A 10,870-nucleotide genomic window follows, 5' to 3' on the forward strand; every position below is an offset into this window, starting at 1 on the left:
CTAGCAGTACGCCAATGAAGCTCAAACAGAAGTTAGGTGATGCAACAGGACAAAACCCAAAAACAGTAGTAAATCAACAACAGAATGCTTGAACAGAAGAAAATATGCTTCTGGAGTGGCCCAGTCAGTCCTGACCTCAACCCGATTGAGATGCTGTGGCATGACCTCAAGAGAGCGGGTCACATCAGACATCCCAAGAATATTGTGGAACTGAAACAGTTTTTGTAAAGAGGAATGGTCCAAATATTCCTCCTGACCGTTGCGGTATCGCAGACGTTGGGGTTATTGCTGCCAAAGGAGGGTCAACCTGTTGTTAAATCCAAGGGTTAACATACTTTCCCCAACCTGCACTGTGAATTTACTACGGTGTGTTCAAGACATGAACAATTATAATGTGTGTGTTATTAGTTTAAGCAGACTGTGTTTGTCTAAATGTTATGACCAATTAATGCAGAAATCCAGGTAATTCTAAAGGGTTCACATACTTTTTCTTCCCACTGTATGGCACCATGTAATTGCATTGCTCTTTCTCTCTCTGTCACGATCGTCTTCTTGAGAGAGATTGGACCAAGGCGCAGCGTGTGCAAAATACATCTTCTTTTATTAAAGAAAGAGAGAAAAACCAAGAGAAACGAACAACTATACACAAACTAACAAAATAACAAACTGACGACCGTGAAGCTATACATATAAATAGTGCTGACACAAACACTACACATAGACAATACCCACAACCAGCTAAAGCCTATGGCTGCCTTAAATATGGCTCCCAATCAGAGACAACAATAACCAGCTGTCTCTAATTGAGAACCAATTCAGGCAACCATAGACTTTCCTAGACACCTACACTGAACACTAAACCATCTACTCTACTTAACCCCCTAAACCATACAACACCCTAGACAATACAAAAACACATACTACACCATGTCACACCCTGACCTAACAAAATAATAATGAAAACAAAGATAACTAAGGCCAGGTGTGGACCAATTCTTAAGCAAATAACACAAGCAGTAATTGAGAGTCAGGTGAACTACTGTTCTGTGGTCTGGGGAAATGCATCAGCAAGTGAAATTAGGAGGCTGCAGATTGAACAGAACATTTACATTACATTTAAGTCATTTAGCAGACGCTCTTATCCAGAGCGACCTACAAATTGGTGCATTCACCTTATGATATCCAGTGGAACAACCACTTTACAATAGTGCATCAAACTCTACAAAGCAGCAAGGATTGTTTTAAGGTGAGATGTGGTTCTACTGTTGTAGAAGTCATGCGCAATGCTCTTGGTTGGTCATCAATCAAAAAGATAATTGAAAGAAACATGTTTATTTTATTTCATAATATACACCATTTAAAATGGCCGAACTCTATAAACAACAGTATTCAGTTGGTAAGAGACAGACATTCCGTAAATACTAGGAATAGATTGTCCTCCATCTATGTGTTATCCAGACAGAGAAGAGAAATAGGCAAAATAACATTTTGATTTAGAGCAATAAAGAAATTGCATAATTTAACTGAACAAACCAGAAACCTTCAATATATATATACATTTAAACAATACTTTAAAACCATTTAAATATAATGCATAGGAAAGTTGTGCTGGACTATGGTAGATGAAGAATCAATCTATCTTTTTAGACTGTTAGAGTATCTGGTCAATATGTCAGTGTATTATGTCTGTTTATAACGGTGTGTTATATGTGAAAATGTGATCGTATTATAAGTTGTATTTTAATGTTTAAGGACTACTGGAAGATTTGTCCAAATGAGGACTTAAAGAGATCCTAATAAAATAAAATAAAGAGATTTCTGCAAGTCTTTGGCTGACGCTCTAGGATTCTTCTTAACCTCATTGTGCATTCTACGCTGTGCTCTTGCAGTCATCTTTGCAGGACGGCCACTCCCAGGGAGAGTAGCAACAGTGCAGAAATGTCTCCATATATAGACAATTTGTCTTACCGTGGACTGACTTTTAGAGATACTTTTTTAACCCTTTCCAGCTTTATGCAAGGCAACAATTCTTAATCGTGTGTCTTCTGAGATCTCTTTTGTTCAAGGTATGGTTCACATCAGGCAATGCTTCTTGTGAATAGCAAACTCAAATTGTGTGAGTGTTTTTTATGGGCAGGGCAGCTCTAACAAACATCTCCTATCTCGTCTCATTGATTTGACTCCCGGTTAGTTTACTCCTGACTCTAATTAGCTTTTGGAGAATTCATTAGCCTAGGGGGTCACATACTTTTTCCATGACATTACACTGTGAATGTTTAAATTATGTAATCAATATAGACAATAAAAATACAATTTGTGTGTTATTAGTTTAAGCACACTGTGTTTGTCTATTGTTGTGACTTAGATGAAGATCAGATCAAATTTTATGTCAAATTTATGCAGAAATCCAGGTTATTCCAAAGGGTTCACATACTTTTTCTTGCCACTGTATGTGACGTAGTATGACATTTTTGGGACCACTTTTGGCTCGTGAGTGCTACATTCAGGACTACTGGTTAAAAAGTATACAAAAGTACTGCAGAATCTCTTAAAATGTATGCAAAAATGTGTTTTACATATGGCAATCTTGAATACGAAAGAAACATTTTGCATTTTATCCTAGCCCTTCAAAGGCGTTCAATTAATTACTGATATACTGTTCAAAAATGAAAGCAAGTCCCTATCGCACATACATTTTTTACACAAGTGAGATGTATTTCCTGTCCACTGGTCCCCACAGTGTCTGTTATGGACCCCGGAATGTTCATTGGTTTTATCAAAATCAAACTTCCCGTCTGAATGTCACCAAGCAGTTAACACAGTACAGTATTGCTGCCTGGTCTTTTAAAATCATCTGTATGTTACATTTGCAGCTTTGATGCTGTCCACCGTCCGCCCATCTTCCTATGATTTGAGCGGTTGTTGATTGGCCCATTCCTGGATCAGCCTGTTAGCTATGCCGTAGCTTGGTGGAACCCAGAACACAGTGGGCTCGCTTTTGTTGTTCCAAGGTGGTGCCTTGATCTTCAGAGCCTCTTGGACTTCATGAAGGCTGAACCACCGTACAGCTAGTTCCGTTTTCAACATATAATATCCTGTTTCAATATACACTGTGTATTGGCATAGGAACATTTTAATAACAATAAATAATCATATATTTATTTTATATAGAGCTTTTCATTACAAGTAGAATCTCAAATTCGCTTTAAAAATGAAATGAACAAAAAATTATTTAAAACAAATAGGGATCTAGCAGAGCTAGAAGCAGAGCTAGGTTACCAACCTGATTGTGTTATGTTTGTGTCACTCAGATACTGTAGCATATACCTGCATTAACCATGGCGAAATGTGTAGAATTGCAGGAAAAWATCTTTAGAACTCTAAAATGTTATCTCCACCGGCCCAGAAACAGGCCTAAAAAACAGATTTAAATTAGTCCGGCCCTGTGGAAAAGGCTTCGTCCAGATGTCTTGCACACACTCAAGCGACATGAATGTATTAAACACAGAGAGGGCTAGCGTAGAGAGGCAGCCACTGACTTACCTGTGTCTTTTCTGGGTTGACGGTGGCGTGACAGGCCATCATGAAGGAGCTCTGTGGGAAGGGCCAGTGCTGAGAGTCTGAGTACTGGATAGACTCCAACGCCACATCCTCAGCTATCTCCTTGCGGAGTGTCTCCTCYGTGGGCTCACCTGTTGCGGGAAACACATTCAGGAACCTACACCAGCGCTTACGCTAACARTAATATAATAGTCTTAACGAGTACAGTTATGGATAAGTAAGTTACATCTCTCATGCTGTTTACAGCTGGGACGCATATTTGTAATAACTGGATTATAGCCTATGTAATAGACATGTTATAAATAGTCAGTACACATGCTTCATTAGTTTAAAATGTGTGACATGTGAGACTCACCCGTGTCACAGAAGCCTGCCAGTGCAGTGTACATGCTGCAGTGTACTGCCTCCCCAGGAAACCCAGGAAACACCTTTTCCCATCAGACACTAGTACGATCACCACCGGAAACATCTGTAAAAGAAAACAAAATAGACTACGGAATTACTTTTCTCTCAGCTTGGGTAATGTACTAACTACATATTTCATGACCAAAGCCCATTGTACTGCATTTATTATGGATCCCCATTAGCTGCCGCCAAGGCAGAAGCTACTCCTCCTAGGGTCCAGCAAAATTAAGACAGTTACAATTTTTTTTAAACATTACAATACATTCACAACAGATTCTGGACTTGGCATTTATTGTGGGTTATGCATGGGTGTCCGAGCTGTGTGCCAGTAGTTCAAACTACAGGTTGACCGATTAATCGGAATGGCCGATTAATTAGGGCCGATTTCAAGTTTTCATAACAATCTGAATTTTTCGGTATTTTTGGACACCGATTTTTTTTTTTTTTTTACACCTTTATTTAATCTTTAAGCTTTCTGTTGAGTGGGCATCCTGATGAAAGCCGGTCAATATTTAAACCGCCCAGAAAATATACCTCTCTATTAATATCATATAAATKATCAAACACTTGGTGGTCTATAGCAGCTTCCCACCAGAATGGGCTTTAGGTGAGTCAGATGAACCTGTAGCCATGTTACTTCAACAGTATTTAACATGAGATCCTCTCTAATCTTAACAGKAAYGTGGTTCTGAATATAAACAGCCACACCTCCACCTTTGGCATTTCTGTCTTTTCTGTAGATCTTATAACCATGTATTTCTACCACTGTATCATCAAAGGTATTATCTCAGTGAGTTTCAGAGATTGTCAGAAAATGAATGTCATCTGTTACTAGCAAATTATTGACTTCATGAACCTTGTTTCTTAAGCTACATATGTTAACGTGGGCTATTTTTAACACTTTTCTGGGATGCTTGATTGTTTTTCTTGCTTTACTGGGAAGCAACGATTTAGGGAGGGCAGAGGGCCAGATATTATGGGGCGTTTGTTGGTGTCAAGTAGTAACCCAATCAGTTCTTTAAAATCCATCTTCAGCTGTTCTGAGCTGCCCTTCATAATGTCATTCGACCCCACATGAACCATGACAGTATCAGCCCCCGGTGACTGACGCACAGCCTCGGGAAGTAACCTGGTGATATCCTGAACTTTTGCCCCAGGTACAGATATATGCCTCACCATGGAACTCCCTATCGCAATAGCCGGAATGATCCAGCATCTGCCGTGTCTCGAAGCTGATTGCGAGGTCAGAGCCTCAGAACTCATCTGAGAAGAGGGCTGCTGAGACCCCGGCTGCGTGCAGGCCACGTCAGCCAAAGGGACAGAGCTCTGATCCAGACAACGCAGAAGTGTGACGTTTTCCCATCGTGTTATGAGATCTGCTGAATAGCTAATTGAACATGGAGTAATAAGTGATCCCACTGCTGTGACACACACTGACTGCCAGACTGGTTCCTATGGGCGGGCAGCCAAGTGGAGCTGCAGAAGCCCCTGACGATCAAAACACACACCCAGGTATAAGAGCAAACACACAGAGAGACACACACGGTACAGTACAATACTAGAAATACAGTAAAACACTAGATTGGAGAGACTTGACTCAAATATCCACTCTGGCTACAAGCGGTGCCTCAGGCCCTCTCAGTAGGAAGAAGGCTTTCCTCAGGTCTGTGAAGGTTCCTCCACACAGCCTCTCCACATCAACCTGCTCTATAGACCCTACAACAACACAGAGAGACAGTCAGTCAACCTGAACTCTGACCCATGAGACACAGAGGACAATTTAATTGGAGAATGAGATGGATTATTATTCCAAATGGGAATTTACTGTTCGAACAGTGATGCCATGAAGTAATTTGTCATATGTATTGATGTTCTCTTACCAACATCAATCAAATTTAATAAAATGTATTTATAAAACCCTTCTTACATCAGCTGATGTACAGAAACCCAGCCTAAAACCCCAAACAGCAAGCAATGCAGGTGTAGAAGCACGGTGGCTAGGAAAAACTCCCTAGAAAGGCTGGAACCTAGGAAGAAACCTAGAGAGGAACCAGGCTATGAGGGGTGGCCAATCCTCTTCTGGCTGTGCCGGGTAGAGATTGTAACAGAACATGGCCAAGATGTTCAAATGCTCATAGATGACCAGCAGGGTCAAATAATAATAATCAAAGGAGAAATGTGCTTCGTTCTGTTCAGTGCAGTTGAGGAGAATAGATTAATTCACAATCTCCTTGTCCTCTCCAAGCTTTTCCAGGATTTCCTTCTACATCTGAGAGGAACAAACATATTCCCATGACGTGCAACCTACAAGTTCGTGTTGCTATATAAATCTCTGTTGAAAGTTGTTCATGTCAAGAAATACCCGTTTCTTTTATATCATTACAATAATGTCACTCTCAAATKAGAAATTCTGAAGTGGGAGTGGGCTGTCCTTGTTGTATAACGTCTTCGTCTCAATTCTAACCTCCATGCCACAGGGAAAATGTTCCCAGACTGCAACGCTGCTCGACATGCGTCATCATCCTCTATCTTATTCAGGAGCCTAAATCAGACATGCCATAACTTTAGCATGAATGTAATTAATATAACAAATCCCATTCAACTGTTATTTAACTTGTGGTATGCTTATTAAATTGGTGTGGTATATCTGAGAGTGAACTGAACTGACCTCATCCTATGTTGACAAATGATTCTACATTATACAATCTAATTTAAAAAAGGATCAAAGTGAAAGACAAAGTTGATGATAGTCGAAACTGTCTTTGTAGCACTGTCCTGGCTTGACCAGAGAGGGCTGGTTCCAATCAGAGTATGTGAGCGGAGCTGGAGCAGAGCCTGACCAATTTGACAGGTGGGTGGAGCGAGATTCCCAAAGGCTGGAGCATTGGCTTTCTCACTGGCTCCAATTTCGCTCCAGTAGCGCTCCAGTAGCACTCACTTCACGAGCTCAGGGCATGCCTGCCCCAGCATGCATTTGTAGTCTACTTGTGTGCTGATACAGCCCCTTGTTTTAGCTACTGTCATGAGTTCGCTTTATATTTTCATTAACTTGTTATGGCTGGGGGMAGTATTGAGTAGCTTGGATGAATAAGGTGCCCAGAGTAAACTGTCTGCTACTCAGGCCCAGTTGCTAATATATGCATATTATTAGTAGATTTGGATGGAAAACACTCTGAAGTTTCTAAAACTGTTTGAATGATGTCTGTGATATAACAGAACTCATATGGCAGGCAAAAACCTGAGAAAAAATCCAACCAGGAAGTGGGAAATCTGAGGTTTGTAGTTTTTCAACTCATTGCCTATCGAATACACTGTAACTGATATTTTTTCTATGRGGTCATATTGCACTTCCTAAGGCTTCCACTAGATGTCAACAGTCTTTAGAACCTTGTTTGAGGGTTCTACTGTGAAGGAGGGGGGAATGGGAGCTGAATGAGTCAGAGGTCTGCCAGAGTGGCATGAGCTGGTCATGCGCGTTCACGTGAGAGGTAGCTTGCATTCCATTGCATTTCTACAGACAAAGGAATTCTCCAGTTGGAACATTATTGAAGATTTATGATAAAAACATCCTAAAGATTGATTCTATACTTCATTTGACATGTTTCTAYGGACTGTAACGGAACTTTTTGACTTTTCGTCTGCTCGCGCCTCATGAATTTGGATTACTGGGCTAAAAGCGCGAACAAAAAGGAGGTATTTGGACWTAAATGATGGACTTTATCGAACAAATCAAACATTTATTGTCGAACTGGGATTCCTGGGAGTGCATTCTGATGAAGATCATCAAAGGTAAGTGAATATTTATAATGCTATTTCTGACTTCTGTTGACTACACAACATGGCGGAAATCTGTTTGGCTTGTTTTGTTGTCTAAGCGCTATACTCAGATTATTGCATGGTGTGCTTTTTCGGTAAAGCTTTTTTGAAATCTGACACAGCGGTTGCATTAAGGAGAAGTTTATCTAAGGTTCCATGCATAACACTTGTATTTTCATCAACATTTATGATGAGTATTTCTGTAAATATATGTGGCTCTCTGCAAAATCACCGGATGTTTTGGAACTACTAAACATAACGCGCCAATGTAAACTCAGATTTTTGGATATAAATATGAACTTTATCGAACAAAACATACATGTATTGTGTAACATGAAGTCCTATGAGTGTCATCTGATGAAGATCATCAAAGGTTAGTGATACATTTTATCTCTATTTTATCTCTATTTCTGCTTTTTGTGACTACTCTCTTTGGCTGAAAAAAATGGCTGTGTTTTTCTGTGACTAGGTGCAGACCTAACATAATCGTTTGGTGTGTTTTCGTCGTAAAGCCTTTTTGAAATCGGACACTGTGGTGGGATTATCTTTAAAATGGTGTAAAATACTTCTATGTTTGAGGAATTCTAATTATGAGATTTCTGTTGTTTTGAATTTGGCACCCTGCACTTTCACTGGCTGTTGTCATATCGATCCCGTTAGCGGGATCTAARCCATAAGARGTTGTATCTGATAAAACACACAGGTGCTAAATCAAGGTGACTTATAAAGATGAGGACCAATATCAAGAAAGGGAGTGCGGTGATGTAGAGTGCACAACTAAAGAATCATTGTGGAATCCGAAAAGAAGAGTATGCCAAAAGCATGACATGCTAAAAGAAAGGAATGAGGTGGGTAGATAACTAAGTGTGTCATTGTAGCAAAGTATTTATAAACAAAAAAAYTGGATCTCTTAAACGTTCCTTAATATTCGTTCTATCATCTATACAACAGGCCATAATTGATTTTGGCCCAATAAGCCTGGCATATTCCCATGTTCAAGGAGCTTTCTGTTTTGATTGGGTTATTTTGCCTATAAACCTTTAGGCCTACCTATAGAAAAATAAAAATACCACTCTGCAACTCTGCCTAGCCTGGCAAGAGTGTCCAAAAGGGTGTTTAGCATCCCCAGTTGCTCTTCACGTGTGGAGAGGATATTATCTGCTGCTGGCAGGTGTTGTGCCGAAAATCTCCCCYCTGCCAGAATTCTCCCCACATTCGCGTTCTTCATTGCTGCGACTTGCTTGCTAGTTGAGATTTATGCTCCGTTGTCAGTTTAGCCTACATTTCACTGATCTTAGTAGCAGAAAGCATTTTTGTCTGCAGTTTTCGGTTTGGCTATTTGTTTCAAGCGTATGTGGCGGTTCTAGCTTGTATGGCGCCCTGGGCAAACCCCCTCCCTTCAGCTCTCCCAGGCCCATGTCGCTCGTACATAAATCCACTACTGATTTGTATCAGTCTATAAATAAATCTCTTTGCCAAAAATCGTTATCTCTCCTAGGTCTTATTCGACTAGTATTTTTGAAAGTGTAAGGATAATAATTCAGCCATAGTTGTTCTGACATGTTTATTGCTTGCCAACATTTTACTCCCGCTATGTTTAATAAACACACACACATTAATTATTAATTTCGGTTGCCTATCCTGACGTGAAGTTTGTTCTATAKWAAGTATTTGACTCTGGCCACAAAATTAAGGAAATTAGAAGGGGGGGAGAATTCTGGCAGGGGGGACCCTGAAGCCACAGACAGGCCGAAATTAATTCTARAAATGAATTCAAAGGCAGTAATAGGTCATTTTTCTCTTAATTTATATTTAATTCTAAGTCAGTCACAGCCYATATGGGCAATTTATATACTATAATGATTTAATACAWAATGTTTAAATGCTGAGCGCTTTATGCCCTTACCAGCCTAATGTGTCGCAGTCGCAAATACTTCACAATGTAATTCTTTGTAGGCTATAGCYTTGAAATAATTTAAATATAGCCTAAATCATKTTCGTTTTTTCTTAGGCTCCCTGTCTGGCTCCTGCCCTATTTAGATGGTTTATATGCTGTTTAATATAACATGTCGCCTATTTGAAATGATATTCACCTTTTCATGTTTATTCAAATCCATATGGATTGGTTTCAATACTTAAAAACCAATTGGTAAGGTAGTCACAAAAATAGATGGGTGTTTGTTAAACTTKAATGAATGGARCGAATTTGGARTGCAGTTWTTTTCCCATGTGAGCCTGAAAAYAGGAGACGTAGGAAAGGGCATGGARCGCCAGACCAGTGCTTGTCCATGATCGAGATTTCCAACCKCTCAACTCTGCTCACATGCCATGGTTCCAATGGAGCAGAGCCTGCAAAGGCRTTCATAGCGTCTTGAGTTCAACTAGGAAACATTTAGTTTGGAACATAATTAAAATCAATGCCGTAAAACCACATCACAATCAATTTACCAGAAAGTATGTTATTGCAGTGATATTCTATGCGTTTGACCTTCACGTCTATGTTCATGAATACTCGCATGTAGGTATATCAGTGCTCACAGTACACTTTGTACTGCCTCGTTGACTTTAAAATTGGAAGTTGTTTCGTAATTTATATTATGCGTCTCCACAAGTTCTTATCAAATCATTAGCCTAAACTAAATTAAACTGCAAAAGTGATACCCGTAAGACAAGACCAACTTGCTTGCAGTTCTAATTTACCCGAAAATATTAAGGGAACAAATTGCGTCAAGGTACACCAATCATGTTTGAGACAGATACTGTTGATCAAGAGCACAGCGACCTCTGCCACTGACAGAGGGTATGGCCAAAGGCATTACTTCTGTTGTATGGTTTTGGTGGAGTGGAAGATTATTTTTGCACCATTCAACTGTAGTTGTTTTAACTTTTGGATTACATTTTACTGATGGAAAACCAAGATCAAATTACTAAAAACTTTACAAAACATGCATTTGCTTTTAATTGACATTGGTCTCTCTATCCACATTTTGGCAGTTGTATTTTAAGCTTGGTTGAGTTAGGGTTACACAACCTGCAGGTCTTACCGTTGACATGGGTTTTCACCTGAACTAAGAATATTAATATTTTA

General features: G+C 39.7%; 1 pseudogene; it reads right to left on the reverse strand.

Moving 5' to 3' along the window:
• Window positions 1–2,904: 2,904 nt before the first annotated feature.
• LOC111968223 (NAD(P)H pyrophosphatase NUDT13, mitochondrial-like) lies at window positions 2,905–6,639 on the reverse strand (annotated as a pseudogene).
• Window positions 6,640–10,870: the final 4,231 nt, after the last annotated feature.

The sequence above is a fragment of the Salvelinus sp. IW2-2015 genome, linkage group LG8 (assembly GCF_002910315.2).
Source record: "Salvelinus sp. IW2-2015 linkage group LG8, ASM291031v2, whole genome shotgun sequence".
Taxonomy (NCBI): Eukaryota; Metazoa; Chordata; class Actinopteri; order Salmoniformes; family Salmonidae; genus Salvelinus; species Salvelinus sp. IW2-2015.